Source organism: Helianthus annuus, chromosome 16, assembly GCF_002127325.2.
Source record: "Helianthus annuus cultivar XRQ/B chromosome 16, HanXRQr2.0-SUNRISE, whole genome shotgun sequence".
Taxonomy (NCBI): Eukaryota; Viridiplantae; Streptophyta; class Magnoliopsida; order Asterales; family Asteraceae; genus Helianthus; species Helianthus annuus.
Window position 1 is genome coordinate 768,150 of NC_035448.2, and position 18,333 is coordinate 786,482.

The following is an 18,333-nucleotide window of genomic DNA, read 5'->3' on the forward strand; positions in this document are numbered from 1 at the left end:
CAGTGGATGCCCCGAGAGTGTTCGGAATTGAGTTTGTTGGTCGTTCAAAAAAAAAGTAGGGTTGGTTTTTATATCAAAATGTTTATTGAGCCACTTATTATTTCAACTTTCTCATTAATACCAATATTCATTCATTGAGAATTGGATATCTTGGTGGCTAAGTGATGTGCTACTTAATAAAAAGGTTGGGATTTTTTTTTTTTGGAAAGGGAACTTCATTAGAAACAGACCGACCAAAAACCAGGCCGACAACAAAAAGTGTAGGTTATGGTGTATTGATCTTATAAAATCTAGGAATTGTTGCTAAATAATACCATCACTCCTTCTGTTTTGTTGCTTCAGTCTCTCGATCAAAGGTTGTCGTTAATACCAATCTTTCTCCACACAAAGATGGGTAAGTTACCTTGAAACATTAGCATACATGCAGTCATCACCATTGTTCCTCACCCATATATTACTTTCAATACAAACAAAACCTAAAACCACACAACCACAAAAGTTTTTCTAGATATATATTATATATTGAAATTCACCCACTTATCCCTGTCGACTTGCACTCCGTTCGATCTGTGCTTAACCCATATGAACGCCAAATATTGTATTTCACCAAGTATCCCATCCACCAATACTTTTTTGCCGTTAAGAATCATGTCGTTCCGAGCTTTCCATACAACCCAACATGTCGTCAACACAACCGTTTGTACCAGTCTCTTTTTTGTTCCGACCCATTGACATTTTTATACATCTGAATGAGATCTCTAAAATTAAAAGCATAGATCGGTGGGATTTTCATCCATATACTGATCCTTTGCCACATTAATGCCGCCACGAGGCACTCCGTAAATATATGATTTGCATCTTCCTCTTGATCACCGCACATACGGCACATAGTCGACCCATGCAGCAAGTTCCTCTTTTGTAAGTTCTTCATTGTAGCAAGACGATCATGTTCAACCCTCCAAGCAAAGATATTGATCTTCGGTACCCATTTAACCCCTTTATATGGAAAAAATGGGATCGTATATTTACCGAATGCCTCCTGACATGATGCAACTGAGAATTCTCCACTTGAGTCAAGAGACCATACTGTCACGCCCCGCATAAATTCAGCTCAAAAATTCAGCATTCTAGAACCTTCCGGGGCCATCTACACGCTTCAAGAGCCGCCTGGAAGACTCCGGAACAGCCCGTATTGTTCCAGCAACATGGAGACACTAAGAAGCACAAAATAACAGCCAAGAAGGGCCTAGAATCTGCTGGAAATGGCTGGATATATCAGCCATAAAAATCTGCCAAAGAACAATCTAGAAACTTAGTAAAATATCATGATATTATGTATGAAATATCTAGATAATTAGTCTTGATATTTTGTAAAGAGTATTCTAGATTAAGAATACTCTAGATAGTCCTTCAAGCACTATAAATAGAGCTCATGGGTGCTCATTTGAAGGATCCCCAAACACTTGTAAACATCACACTCTTGTAAGCTTCCTTTGTATAATACAAAGCATTTCTCTTGTATACTTGTGTTCAAGTATTACAAGCAACTTCCTTGCGATCCAACGTTCCCTTTTCGCATCTTTAATAACCAAAACCCAACGACACTAAGTCGGCTAGGCTTACTTAGACCGTGTTCTAAGGCCGCACACGAGTTGAAAGACTAACTCCGTGACAAGTGGTATCAGAGCCAGGTTTCGATCCATCTAAGATGGCTGATGACAAGACTCAACCTATAACCACGGCTGGTGGAGAAGAGACCCGTGGGCGCGATGACACTCGCAAAGGAGGAAGAAAGAATCGAGACATGTCCAAGGACTTGGTCGCAAGCTTAGACAAACGTGTGGAGGACGTGGAGACATCGATAGCTGAATGCAAGACACAAGTTGAAGAATTCAAGGCTGAAGTCGATATCTTCTAGACAAACACTAACGAGTCGCTGGAACAAATAGGTAGCGAGCTCGGCGAGTTAAGAGATGACATCAAACTTGCTATGCAAGTCATGCAAGCTGAATTAAAAGAGATGTTTATGAAGGAGCTGGGGCAGGTACAAAACAATATAGAGAGCAAGTTTGCTGAAAGATTCAAGGAATTGCAAATGGAACTAAACATTTGCAAACAAGCACTAGCAAACCGAGGCGACACCATCATTACTTCAAAGACTGAAGTCCCAAAGCCATCTCCGTTTGTTGGAAAACGGGAGGCGCGAGCCGTTGACGACTTCATTTGGGAGATCGAGCAGTACTTTGAAGCTATAGACATCGTTGACGATGGCAAGAAAATCAAGACGGTGACCTTATACTTAAAGGAAACCGCGGCTCTATGGTGGCGACGGAAGCACATGGAGATGGAAAAAGGTATGTGCACCATCAACACTTGGGCTGATTTCATAAAAGAAATTAAAAAGCAATTTTATCCGGAAAATGCCGAACACGATGCAAAGATTCGGCTACGAAACCTTAGGCAAAGGGGTAGCATCAAAGATTATATCAATGAATTCACTACCCTTGTGCTTGAGATTCCGGACTTGTCGCCCAAGGATGCTCTCATATACTTTGTAGATGGCTTGCAACAATGGGCCAAAACCGAACTTGAACGACGAAATGTTCAAGACTTATCATCAGCAATCTCTGTTGCTGAAAACTTGCACGACCGTAATGAAAATCGTTCGACAAGATCAGCAACTACAGAGACTGGCGATGCAAAAGGTGGGGGAGCAAAACCCACCAACCAAAATCAATACCGGAAGAATGATGACCGGGCATTAACATTATATAACAAAGGAAAAGCCGTAAACAAAGGCTGCTTCCTTTGCGATGGGCCTCATGACGCACGAGACTGCCCAAAGAAAGCCAGACTAACGGCCCTTATAAGGACCGGCGATGATGAACCTGAAGAAACCGAAGAGGTTCGCCTAGGCGCAATGCAACTTCAAGTTCTCAATGCATTAACCCAATTAACGGGAAAACCCTTAGAGATGGCAAAACAAACTAACCCGACAACCATCGAGGGCAACACAAAGAGACAAGGTCTTCGCTTTGTGAGCATAGAAATAAAAGGAGAAACCCTTAAGGCGTTGGTGGACACCGGTGCCAGCCACAACATTATGTCACTAAGTGAAGCAAAAAGACTCGGCTTAAGGATCACCCCACAAGAAGGTTGGATTAAAGCCGCTGATGGAGATCCCATACTGATCGAGGGTACTGCATGGGGCGTAAAGGCCAAGATCGGGGAATGGGCAGGCAAGTTACACTTCTCGATTGTACCAATCGACAACTACGACATCATACTCGGGTTGGATTTCTTTGAGAAAGAAAATGTCTTCCCAGCACCATTTCTAAATACACTTTACATCCTCAAAGGAGATAAAGTGTATGCCACACCCTTGGAGTCCAATACAAGGAACCGAGGCAAAACGTTATCCGCAATACAACTCATGAAAACACGTGAGGAATTCAGGAATCGCAACGAGGACGTTGCGAATTTAGGTGGGGGAGGATGTCACGCCCCGCATAAATTCAGCTCAAAAATTCAGCATTCTAGAACCTTCCGGGGCCATCTACACGCTTCAAGAGCCGCCTGGAAGACTCCGGAACAGCCCGTATTGTTCCAGCAACATGGAGACACTAAGAAGCACAAAATAACAGCCAAGAAGGGCCTAGAATCTGCTGGAAATGGCTGGATATATCAGCCATAAAAATCTGCCAAAGAACAATCTAGAAACTTAGTAAAATATCATGATATTATGTATGAAATATCTAGATAATTAGTCTTGATATTTTGTAAAGAGTATTCTAGATTAAGAATACTCTAGATAGTCCTTCAAGCACTATAAATAGAGCTCATGGGTGCTCATTTGAAGGATCCCCAAACACTTGTAAACATCACACTCTTGTAAGCTTCCTTTGTATAATACAAAGCATTTCTCTTGTATACTTGTGTTCAAGTATTACAAGCAACTTCCTTGCGATCCAACGTTCCCTTTTCGCATCTTTAATAACCAAAACCCAACGACACTAAGTCGGCTAGGCTTACTTAGACCGTGTTCTAAGGCCGCACGCGAGTTGAAAGACTAACTCCGTGACAATACCCACTTATCTTGTCCATCCAGCCTTGATAACCCATCGACTACTTGTTGCAATTTCGTCCATTCCTCTTAATCTATAGAGCCTCGTATCTCGCACTTCCAATCCCAATTTCTTAATCGCATATGAACTGTTGCATTTTTTTTATTTTCTTGAGCCGGAAAACGGTCCACTAACGGACTATCTTCATGCCACCAATCAATCCAGAATCTAACCTTTCACAATTGTTAACCACTAAACTGTCAATTAATGCAAAGCGATTATTTAGTGAGAGGAGGAATGGTGAAGTAATTATGTAATTGATTATCAAATCAGTTGTTCATGATGCATCATGTACTTGTTGTTTCAGCATTTTGTATGCCACTTTCGAGCTAGCTCTCTTTATTTGATTTACTTAACTTTCTTCCTGCTGTTAAAAAAATCAGATTGTAAAGATTGTTTTATTTGATGTGATCCTAAATAATTTGTTCTTGAAACGAACTTCTATTATTTTCATTGTTCACAAGGTATGGTCATGATCACAGATTCTCCTAAAGCGTAATATTCACGAATGTTCTCTCGTACAAAAACAAATAAAGAGCAATGATTCACTTTTAAAGAGAAAATAGATTCTCCTAAAACGTAATATTCACGAATGTTCTCAAGTTTTTTTTTGTTCTTTTCCTCCCTTTTAATGAAGATCAAAATGGTCTTTTAACGTTTTATTATACCAAATTAAAAAAATATGACCATTTGCTCTTCATTAAAATGGAGGAAAAAGAAAAAAAACTGGCTGTTACCTGAAAAATCTGATTAGATTATGATTTTAGATGAAAATGGCAACAAAATTGAAACCATAAGGATCTAGATTTAAAAAGTTTAAGTTTTAAACTAAATTGACAAAAGTGAACAAACTTAGGGAAAATTTTAGTAGTTTACTCTACAAAATATGATGATATAAAGCCATGTATTTTAAGATAAACATTGGGATGGCACACTAGTTTTTTGTTTTTGTTTTTTTTTTTTTTTTTTTTTTTTTGAACGGGGATGGCACACTAGTAAAGAATGGTTTTAACATGTTGTATCCAGAGAAGGTCTTTCTGCCACAATGTGAAAACGTTACTTTGACTTTTAGAGAATAACAATTCATTTATAACATTTCAATTTCCCACTTCAGAAAAAAGTCAAAGCAACCACACGTTGAGGTATTCTAGGCATTGAATATCCCACAACTTGACCACCATGATTATATATTCATTTTATATAAAAATAGTTTTGTTGATAAAAAAAAATACTTATTGAAGTCGGCATCAAAGTTATTTTCTTTAGAAGTACCTTTCTGGGACTTATCAGTTTTTGGGAGAATATGATCCGTTATGTCAACTTGAATGAATCTCAATTCGATAACAAAGTTAAAAGTATAGATGGTTGGTTGCTAGATTTTAATCTAGTGGTTATTTTAGTCCGAATGTTGGAAGCTATACTATTAACCACACACTAATAAAGTGTTAGGTTTGTTGGAATTCCCTTTAATTGGAATATGAATTTTGATATTTTTTTGGTTTGTTTCTTAAATTTTCAGTGTGACTTAAATTTGTTGCAAAGGATTTTTTTTAAAGGCTAAATTTAGTATTTACACAGCTAAAGCTAGCAACAAGAACATATAATTACAGAGAAATTGTAAAAAAATGAAATTCACACCAATCGTCTTATTCAAAAGGAACAATTTTAGATCTATTCTTCACCCAAAGGAATTATAACACTTTGACTTCCTGTATGAGTGTATGAACTAGATCCTTTTTGCACTTTGATCTCCAGACCATTTCGTGAAGACTCGAAAGACCCCAACCGAAAATGCAAAGATAGAAGCCAATGCGCATCACTCAGATATAGCTTGCCAAATTATCGTGGGTATAAAGCAAGACGTGAACATATGATCTAGAGTTTCTTCATAAACTCAACAGAAGGTGCACATAGTCGATGCTATATTCATGTGCCGACAGGAAAGTTCCTTTCGAGTTGGTAGCTTGTTTAGAAAGGCCCTCCAACCAAACAATGACGGATGGTGTCGTTTTGTCTTGATATCCGTGTTTGTAATAACTTGGAGTCCAAATTTTCGGATCGGATCTGGTCGGGTCGAATTAAATAATAAAACTCGATATCATAATAAAAGTGTCATGTCACTGAAATAACATAAAATAAAAAATAAAAAATACAAAGTCATTTATGATATATCTATATAATAAAATACATTTTATAGTTGCTCCCTACATATTTTCATGATTTGAAAACAGTTCATAACGTTTTCAATCGCAAATTTTTGCAACGAACTCTTTTTCAATATAACAAATGCAAGCATCAGTCAAATACTCATCACCCATCCGATTTCGTAAATCCGTCTTCACATGCTTCATAGCAGAAAAACATCTCTCAACACTTGTCGTTGCAACCGATAGAACTAATGATAATTTCAATAAACGATAGACTGATTGATGTCCAACATGTTTATTTGTTTCCCACCATCATTGTTGCAAGGTTAGATATATCTTTCACATTGACTTCATGCTTGAATGATGTTGACCGAAAGACATGCTTCATAGCAGAAAGACATGCTTCATCAAGTGTAGACTATGCAAAATCATATGACTTCATGTATTTCCAAATTCCATTAGCTTGTCTTTGTTGAACATTAATTTGACCGGTTCGAATATAATTCAAGTAGTACAATAATTGTTGGATATAGTTGAACCAAACGCACTAGTGTTTTACATTACGAACTCCATCGTGTATCTCAAGCTCTTGCAAGGGAAAGTTCTTGATTTAAACCACTTCCAGTTTTAACTTCTTCATGACCTATTGCTTCTTTCAATTTGGAAATCTGGAAATTTTGGAAAACGTTTATAAAAAGAATAAACTATAGATACGTTTATTATGGAAAACGTTTAGGAAAAAAAGTTTCACTCGAAAAAAAAGCAATGGTATCACTCTAAAAAAAGCAATGGTGTCGTTCGTAAAAAAAATGGTGCCACTTGTATTTTTTCTATCATACACTACATATAAAGCGCAAATTTGAATGGTGTCGGCCGACACCGTTGCCGAGTATGTGGCTCCGCCACTGTAACCAAATATGTTTACTTTTCACAGAAGCCATTTAGACCATTTAAACAAATCTCTGTTTATGGGTATATTGCTCGTCAACAGCGTGCGTTTAGCAATTATGTTCGATAAGTTTCGCCCTCCCACTTCCACTTATATTGACCGCCGGAAAGTGTAAAAAACATTACGGCTTAACGTATATCACGTACGACAACGTGCGTGATTTACACTATAACATGCGTGATTTACACAAAATAATCTTGTTAGACAAGAGAAAAAAGATGGGAGGGGGGAGAGGTGGGCCGGAGGTATCGTATCGGAAAAATAATAGGGGAACAGATAACTGCGTCCCGATTACAACTTTCTTTGTTACAAACCTTCCGGGTGGGGTTTCAAAAACACTGTTGTGGAAGGCTTTTCAGCCACACGGTGTGGTGAAAGATGCTTATGTGGCTAAAAAGAGGGATGTCCGGGGAAATTATTTCGGTTTTGTCAGATTGGAAGGAGTGGTGGATACAAGCCAGACTCTATAGGGGATGAATACAGTGAAGATCTTTGAGGCGAAATTAAATGTATCGGTGGCGAAGTTTGACAAGGATCATAAGAAGTTTGAGCACCAAGCTCCAACTATAAGTCGCAGAGAAGGGAAGGATAAACTTGGGCCTCAGGTGAGAGTACAACCAACATATGCACCACTGGGATTGAAACCAGGAGTTACGTTCACTGACGTTGTAACGACCCGCACAAAAATACCTTTACTAGATTCGCAATTTAAAACCAAACCAACTAGAATCAAGACCCAAGCATACGCGATAAGTATCGACATGAAAATCGAGAAAAATGCGTGATTGGTCGAAAAAGGCGGCCGAGGACACGTGTCACGACGAAACGCCACGTGTCAGGCCTATACTGGACACGTGGCAGGGCTAGGCCAGGTGGACTCCTGCCGCGATACGCGACAGGATCCCCAGTGCCTTCCGCGACTCGCGGGGGGTTCCAATTTGGGGTATATAACAGGCAGCAGTGGGATCAGTTCAAATCGCTCAGTTCGACGGTCTAAAACGTCGTCCTACTCTTTGTATCTCCGTTTCTTTCTATCAACGCCCTAAAACCGCGAAACTCTGCTCGTTATCAGGGTAATAACTCTAATCACTGGTACGATACTTTATCCGATCGATTGAAACTATTCGATGAATGTTTAAGTGCTGCTCAAATTGGGTTATCCTTTGTCATTAATCGGGATTCCGACAGGATGTTTGAGTACCACCCGAACTCGGGGAATACTCTGTCATTCGTTGTGAATCCGATGGATGTCTAAGTGATTGTAACAACTGCCACTAAAGTCAATAGTTAGGACAATAATTAGTCAATAAGAGAACCCTAATTGAGACACCCAAGTAATTCTGCACTAGCCCTAAAATTTTCAGAACAACCAGAATCAGGATCAGGGCCCCTAAAACTCGAGGGGGGTAAACCCTAGTTGAATAGTTATCTAAACAAAACGATGTTTAGCTCTGATTGGCCAAAATTGTTGATTCATGCAAGCTACTCCAGTGCATGGCAAGTCTAGGACAAATAGGTATCCCTTACGGACCGTAAGGGATCAGGCTTACGGTCCGTAAGCAAGGCCAAATTTTGGCTATAAATAGCCGACATTGGGACTTGCACAGGGGAGTTGAAACGACGTAAATTGTCTCTGTGTACGTCGAGTTCAGGCCATTATATCACAATAAAAACACACACGATCACGAGGTGCTGCCGCAATCAGGGTAATAACTCGATCGCTATTACGATTCAACGTCCGATCGATTATAACTATCCAACGATTGTCCGAGTGCTGCTCAAATTGAGCTTGTACTTTGTTATTCATTGTGATTTCAACTTGAATGTTTGAGTGCTGTTCGAATTCGGACTATGCTCTGTCATTCGTTGTGAATCCATTGAATTGTTAAGTATCGCACTTGATAATAGTTGTGAGGGTTTAATCTCGTGAATTGACGTAACTGCTGAATTAGTTACTAATCCCTTTTGTGTGTGCATTGTTATTTAAATTAGGTTAAAAGGCTAATCAGTAAAGCTTATACTCTGCTCGTAAATCTGCAATGTGAGTCATTCCTCTTTTATAAACTCTTTTCTCACAGTTTGTGAGTCAACTGTTTTACAAAACTCCAAGTTATTTCCAAAGTTATAATTACAGGGATTAAGTCTTTGTAATCACCAAGTTACAGCCGGTATGTGGGGTTTTGTATACATTACTTGTTTCCCGTCACACTTGGACAAACGGGTGGCCAAGGGGTGATCTGACCACAGTCACAGACACCATTGGACAAATGGGCTAGCCAATGGATGGTCGAGTGACAAATACTGTGGGTAGTTGGTTTGATATCAGAAACATTGTAATTCCCCTTAATACTGTAGATTATAACAAATGTGTCGTTTTCAGTAAACTGAATGATTCACTCAGTATTTCCCCGCTGACAAAACCTTTTTCAAACATGTTTCAGGTGATCTGGTATGAGCAAAGAAAAGTGGCTCAATGTAAATAAATAAATGAACATGTTTTGAAAATAAAGATTTCCCTGAGAAATCACATTATTGTAAATTTCGGGAATTTATCCCTAAGTTATGAAACGGGCAGTTTAAATTATTGAAAGATCATGTTTTAAAAAGACTTCCGCTGTCGCCTAAATTAAAATACCACGGGATTCCTGTCCCGCGGCTCCTGAAACGGGTCAAACCGGGTCGGGGGCCGTGACAGGAAAAGGTGGTATCAGAGCCACTGTTTTAAGCTTACTGATTAAGCTCACTATTTTAATTAGGAAAATTTTATTTGTCATTCTGTGAATATATGCTTATTAACTGATTAATTGTTAAAATTACAGTATGGGTAAACAAAAGATTTCTGCTATCTACCGCAAATTAGATAGTACACCTAAAGAACAGGGAACCTCTTCCTCCAAATCTCCCACCAATTTAGAAGAGGGAATCTTTGTCCGTAAGGCAAATTATGAAAACCCACTTACACCGGAGAAAAGGAATTCAATCCTTAGAAAAGGTCAAGAGAAAAAGAAACCCCAAACCAAGAGAGTGAGGTTTAACCCGGAAATTCAGGAAATTAGCAGTAATCCACCAGGGGAAAATAATTTAGATGAAAAATGGGCAAATCTGTATCTGCTCGCTACTGTAGCAGAAAATGCAAATCTTTAAACTTTAAATCTAGAAATATTTACTTCCCAGTAAATAAATAAATAGATCTGAGTGTGTTCTGTTTGCTGTTATGTTGTACAAATTGGTGTGCAATAAAAAATGTTTATTTGTTAAGCTTTGTTTCAAAGTTTTAACTTAACATTTTGTGCATTTTGCATATATGCCGTACATCATGAATGAGATGTCGGAAGCATTTCAGAACCTCAACCTCTATCCTGTGCCAATTGAAGTCTCCCACAACTTCACTGGTTACATTGCTGACATAGAGGAACCGCTAGAATTCCAAGCTCCACCGCTGGAAAAAGCAAAACCTAAAAAGAAGAGAAGATATGTAGGGTGGCGAAAGGTGCGCCGAAGGAAACCTAGGAGAGTCCCTAAAATAGAAAATCCTGTGAGTGTGAGCAAGGGGAAAGAACTAGAAATCGGAGAAAGTTCCAAGCCAACAGAAATAGGGATAGACCTAAAGCAAAAGGGAATAGAGATCGAAGAAAGCTCTAAACAGTCTGAGGAAATCACATTCCAGGACGAAATAGACCGCCTACTGGCTAATTGTGATGTTTTAGAGCCTATCAACGATAATCTCTTCTCTTATCCTGCTACAGCCCAATCCCAATAAGCCTAGGACCAGCTATTCCAGACCCACTAGTTCATACCCGACCATTAGGCCAAATGGAGGAATGGTGGACCAATGACTGGCAATTCCAAAATATAGTTAATAGTCCCTATAGTTTTCTCCCACAGTTTGATCCAGAACCTATCCCTAATCCGCCAATGAGCTATGAAAATTTAGCTGAACTACGTCAGTTTGGTGAAGAACTGATAGGCACCGGGAATAGGATCCGGGAAATGGGGGAGCAGATTTCTTGGAAGTACGACGAGAGGGAGCGTCGTTACTGAAACTGCCAGTGAACCAAAAGATAGGAGGGGTTTGGAGAAGTTTGTTTGTATTATAACTAAAATAGTAAAACTGATTCTGTAAAATGGGCAATAAAACACTGTAAGATAAAAAGTGTGTATTGAAGCAGGTATAATATATAAAACAAAACAGAAGTCGAGGCATCGACAATTTTGGCTATGCTTGCATATTATACTGATCTATGTGTTTATCTGTGATTTTGTTATCAATAATTAGGCACTAATAATTTCTATTAATAACTAATTAGCAGATGGAAAACGCTAATAGTGAACCAGTTAATGAAGTAAATCAGTCCGAGCAAAATCAGGAAGATCAATATATAACTAGACAAGATATTGAACACTTTATTGCTCAAGGGATAGCCAATGCTATTCCAGAAATCGTGGCTGCTGTTCAGAAACCTGCCGAACCACAATTAATTCCTAGTAAACATATTCCGGAAGATAACGGCAGTAACAGCATAAATGGAGGCGGCAATCATGACGATCATGATCCGCAACAGGCCCCACTCCCTAAGAGAATGAAAGCTGCAACGTCTGGTTGCACTTACAAAGAATTTCTTGCCTGTAAACCCGCAAAATTTGCAGGTAATGAAGGGGCAACTGCAACACTGCGTTGGTTAGAGAAAACCGAGGCAGTAATTGCAATAAGTAAATGTGCTGAAGAAGATCAAGTGATGTATGCATCAAACTTGTTCAAAGAAGGGGCGTTAGAATGGTGGAACACGGTGCTACAAGCAAAAGGAAGAAGGGTGGCCTATGCAATGAATTGGGAAGAATTTAAGAGTCTTGTCGAAAGAAAATTATGTCCCGAATACGAGAAGGAACAAATGGCAAATAAGTTCCTGAGTCATCGTATGTTAGGTGTAGACTGTCGAGGATATACTTCGACATTCTTCGAATATGCGAGAGTGGTACCTTCCCTGGCTTCGCCAGAACCGGTACTTATTTCCCGTTATATTTGGGGATTAATTGGAGAAATCCGTAACATCGTTAAAGCTGCAAGACCACGCACGATTGACGATGCTGTGGAATTAGCTAATACCTTAACCGATGAACTAGTCCGCACAAGAGAAGAAGATCGCAAGAAGGAATTGGCTCAGAAGATTACCCAAGGATTTCGCATGGGTAATAGTAACAATAAGTTCAAAAAGAGGGGAACAGGGCAATCCTCGTCACCTCCTTTCTGCAGAAATTGCAAAAAGAAACACTATGGACAGTGCAATATATTTTGCAACTTCTGCAAGGCGAAAGGACATCGGGAAGAAGACTGCAGAAGGAAAACAAGAATCTGTTATAACTGCAGAGAAACGGGACACTTCCAATCTGAATGTCCTAAGTTAGCTAAACCAGCAGACAGTAGAGCTAAAACGACTGAAGGAACTACTAAGAAAAATGCACGAGCATTCCAGCTGACCACTCAAGAAGCCGAACTCATTCCAGACGTGATAGCGGGTACGTTCTTAGTGCATAACGTCTATGCAAAAGTATTATTTGATTCTGGTGCAAACCAAAGTTTCATTAATACTGCCTTCTGTCAAGCTCTTAACTTACCTCTAAATACCCTTAGGCAGATCTTTACTGTTGAAACGGCAGATGGAAATTCTGTCAACATAGACAAGGTTTTGCAAGAAGTAAAGATAGAATTGTTAGGTCATAAGTTTTCTGCAAACCTGTTACCTATGAATTTAGCCGGATTCGATGTGGTATTAGGAATGGATTGGTTAATAGCCAACCATGCTCGAATCCTGTGTGATAAGAATTCTGTAGAAATCCGTACCCCCACAGGAGAAGTAATTCTAATTACAGGAGATAGACCTCGAAAGCCACTGAAATTCATTTCAGTATTAAAATTGGCTAATTATTCAAGGAAACAAGAAATGGTGTATATGATTTCTGTAATCATTAACACTAAAAGTAAGGAACTCCAGGACATCCCTATAGTTTCAGAATACCCAGATGTTTTTCCAGAAGAATTACCTGGTTTACCACCTGATAGGGAAGTAGAGTTTAGAATTCATTTAATTCCAAGTACTCCACCAATAGCTAAGACACCTTATCGATTAGCACCTACTGAAATGCTAGAATTGAAAAAGCAATTAGATGAACTACTAAGCAAAGGATTTATACAACCTAGTTCATCCCCTTGGGGTGCACCAGTGTTGTTGTTTGTGAAAAAGAAAGATGGATCAATGAGAATGTGTATCGATTATAGGGAATTGAATAAAGTTACAATTAAGAACCGATACCCATTACCTAGGATTGATGATCTTTTTGATCAATTGCAAGGAGCTAGGTATTTCTCTAAGATAGATTTAAGATCTGGATATCACCAATTGAAAGTACAAGAGGAGGACATACCTAAAACCGCTTTCAGAACTAGGTATGGTCATTATGAGTTTACAGTCATGCCCTTTGGATTAACAAATGCTCCAGCTGCATTTATGGACATGATGAATAGAATCTGTAAACCATACTTGGATAAATTTGCAATCGTGTTCATTGACGATATACTCATTTATTCCAAAAGTCAGGAGGAACATTGTGAGCACTTGCATGCACTCTTAACATTGTTAAGAAAGGAAAAGCTTTATGCCAAATTCTCGAAGTGCGAATTCTGGCTACAAGAAGTGCAATTTTTAGGTCATATGGTGAATCACGAAGGAATTCACGTAGATCCTGCTAAAATAGAAGCAATCACGAACTGGAAAGCTCCACGAATGGCTATGGAAGTTAGAAGTTTTCTAGGATTAGCTGGATATTATAGACGATTTATTAAAGATTTCTCTAGGATAGCTGTACCTTTAACTAAGCTAACCTGTAAAGCCGTTAAGTTTGAATGGGGATCTAGACAAGAGGAAGCTTTTAGGATTCTAAAGCACAAATTGACAAATGCTCCAATTTTAGCTTTACCCGAAGGAACTGAGGAATTTGAAGTATACTGTGATGCTTCAAAATTAGGATATGGATGTGTGTTGATGCAACGCAAAAAGGTAATTGCGTATGCCTCTAGGCAATTGAAAAAGCACGAAGAAAATTATACGACTCATGACCTAGAATTAGGAGCCATAATTTTTGCTCTTAAGATTTGGAGACATTATCTATATGGAAGTAAGTTTACTATCTATACGGACCATAAGAGTTTAAGGTATATATTTGGGCAAAAAGAGTTAAATATGAGGCAAAGAAGGTGGATGGAAATCTTAAGTGATTACGACTGTGATATTCAGTATCACGAAGGAAAGGCAAACGTAGTCGCAGACACCTTAAGTCGTAAATACCATGAAAAGCAAAAGCGAGTCCGTCCTCTTAGATTAAATCTACAATTAGATTTAATGGAACAAATGAAGAAAATTCAGGGAACGGCAATCAAGGATGATGCCGAAGGAATGAAAGGTTACCTAAAGGAATTAGAACAAGGAAAAGATGGAATTTGGAGATTCCACAGGAAACGAATTTGGGTACCTAAGCAAGGAGAATTAAGAAATAAGATTTTAGAAGAATCTCATAAATCTAGGTATACTGTACATCCAGGAAATAATAAGATGTACCAGGATTTAAGAAATAATTTTTGGTGGATAGGAATTAAAAAGGATATAGCCGAATACGTATCTAAGTGTCTAACCTGTTCACAAGTTAAAGCCGAACATCAGAAACCTTCAGGACTACTACAACAGTTAGAAATGCCTGTATGGAAATGGGAACTTATAACAATGGATTTTGTTACTAAGTTACCCAAAACCAGAAAAGGTAATGATGCTATTTGGGTAATTGTGGATCGATTAACCAAATCAGCTCATTTTCTACCAATGAAGGAAACCTTTAGCATGGAAAGGTTAGCCAAGTTGTATGTAGATGAAGTAGTATCCTTACATGGAGTCCCACTCTCCATTTTATCGGATAGAGATAGTCGTTTTACTTCCCGTTTCTGGACAAATTTCCAAGAAGCAATGGGAACTCGACTCAATTTAAGTACCGCATATCATCCTCAAACGGACGGACAAAGTGAAAGGACGATACAAACCCTGGAAGACATGCTCCGAGCATGTGTAATTGACTTTGGTGGTAATTGGGATAGCCATTTACCATTAATTGAATTCTCCTATAACAATAGTTATCATTCAAGCATCGAAGCTGCTCCATTCGAAGCACTGTATGGACGCAAGTGCAGAACTCCCGTATGTTGGGCAGAAATAGGAGAAAGTCAATTATCGGGTCCAGAGATTGTGCAAGAAACTATTGACAAGATATCGCAAATCAAGGAAAGACTGAAGACTGCTAGAGATCGTCAGAAGAGCTATGCAGACAATCGCCGCAAGCCGTTAGAATTCCAAGTCGGAGACAAAGTACTATTAAAAGTATCTCCTTGGAAAGGAGTAGTACGATTCGGTAAAAAAGGAAAACTGAGTCCCAGATATGTTGGACCATTCCCAGTGATCCAACGAATAGGACCAGTAGCTTATCGTTTACAACTACCAGAAGAGTTAGCTGGAGTACATGATGTGTTTCATGTATCCAATCTCAAGAAATGTTTATCAGACGAATCCCTGGTAGTACCTCTTCAAGATATAGAGGTAAATGAAAAGCTGAAATTCGTAGAGAAACCCCTACAAATAGAAGATCGGAAGATTAAGTTTCTCAAACATAAACGACTAGTGCTAGTAAAAGTCAAATGGGAATCCAGGAGAGGACCAGAATACACTTGGGAACTGGAATCAGAAATGAAGCGAAAGTACCCTCATCTATTTCAGTAAATCTCGAGGACGAGATTTTTCTTAAGGTGGGGAGGATGTAACAACTGCCACTAAAATCAATAGTTAGGACAATAATTAGTCAATAAGAGAACCCTAATTGAGACACCCAAGTAATTCTGCACTAGCCCTAAAATTTTCAGAACAATCAGAATCAGGATCAGGGCCCCTAAAACTCGAGGGGGGTAAACCCTAGTTGAATAGTTATCTAAACAAAACGATGTTTAGCTCTGATTGGCCAAAATTGTTGATTCATGCAAGCTACTCCCGTGCATGGCAAGTCTAGGACAAATAGGTATCCCTTACGGACCGTAAGGGATCAGGCTTACGGTCCGTAAGCAAGGCCAAATTTTGGCTATAAATAGCCGACATTGGGACTTGCACAGGGGAGTTGAAACGACGTAAATTGTCTCTGTGTACGTCGAGTTCAGGCCATTATATCACAATAAAAACACACACGATCACGAGGTGCTGCCGCAATCAGGGTAATAACTCGATCGCTATTACGATTCAACGTCCGATCGATTATAACTATCCAACGATTGTCCGAGTGCTGCTCAAATTGAGCTTGTACTTTGTTATTCATTGTGATTTCAACTTGAATGTTTGAGTGCTGTTCGAATTCGGACTATGCTCTGTCATTCGTTGTGAATCCATTGAATTGTTAAGTATCGCACTTGATAATAGTTGTGAGGGTTTAATCTCGTGAATTGACGTAACTGCTGAATTAGTTACTAATCCCTTTTGTGTGTGCATTGTTATTTAAATTAGGTTAAAAGGCTAATCAGTAAAGCTTATACTCTGCTCGTAAATCTGCAATGTGAGTCATTCCTCTTTTATAAACTCTTTTCTCACAGTTTGTGAGTCAACTGTTTTACAAAACTCCAAGTTATTTCCAAAGTTATAATTACAGGGATTAAGTCTTTGTAATCACCAAGTTACAGCCGGTATGTGGGGTTTTGTATACATTACTTGTTTCCCGTCACACTTGGACAAACGGGTGGCCAAGGGGTGATCTGACCACAGTCACAGACACCATTGGACAAATGGGCTAGCCAATGGATGGTCGAGTGACAAATACTGTGGGTAGTTGGTTTGATATCAGAAACATTGTAATTCCCCTTAATACTGTAGATTATAACAAATGTGTCGTTTTCAGTAAACTGAATGATTCACTCAGTATTTCCCCGCTGACAAAACCTTTTTCAAACATGTTTCAGGTGATCTGGTATGAGCAAAGAAAAGTGCCGTGGAGCACTCCCAGCTTAGAAAAGTGGCTCAATGTAAATAAATAAATGAACATGTTTTGAAAATAAAGATTTCCCTGAGAAATCACATTATTGTAAATTTCGGGAGTTTATCCCTAAGTTATGAAACGGGCAGTTTAAATTATTGAAAGATCCTGTTTTAAAAAGACTTCCACTGTTGCCTAAATTAAAATACCACGGGATTCCTGTCCTGCGGCTCCTGAAACGGGTCAAACCGAGTCGGGGGCCGTGACAGTGATTGCACTTTGTCATTCGTTGTGAGGATTTCTATCTCGTGATTGTCGTTAAAGTTGAATTGGGTTAATACACTAATACGAGTTCCATTGTATCTAGAAATTAGAACTCGTAAGCAGGGAGCTGCTAGAATACTTAAAAGCTAAGTAAACTTAATAAGTTAAATAAACTTAGCAGTTAAGTTAACTAAGTAGATTAGTTAATCTGTTAGTTAAGTTATGTATGATTAATTAATCAGTTAATCAAAATTAATTAAGTTAATCAAAATTAATTAAGTTAATCCAGATTAATTAAATTAAGCAAGATTATTTTAAGCTTAATTAAGTAAATTAAATATAAAATAGATAATATCAAAGGAAGGTGCAAGGAAGCTATAAGAAGATATATATGTGGGTAGGAAGCTTCCTAGAAGATGTATAGGTAACTTCCTAAGAAAGTTATAGGTAATTTCCTAGAAACACATAGGAAACTTCCTAGAACTTTCATACTTCCTAACTATAAATAGGAAGCTTAGGAATTCATTTCCTTTGTTCATTTCTTCTATTCTCTCTCTATACGTTGGTGTTATAACCAATAATCACCAAAGCGATATTCTGTCCGATCGATTCAGGAACCAACTAACGAATGCCAAAGTGTTGTACTTTGTGAATTTCGGTAAACGGAATCCAAAGTGTTGTACTTTGTGAATTCATTAAATGGATGCCAAAGTACTGTCTGAATAAGACTATACTTTGTGAAATTCGTTAAGGTTCGAATCTCGTGATCATCGTTAGGTTTGATATGGTTTTACACAAATACGTA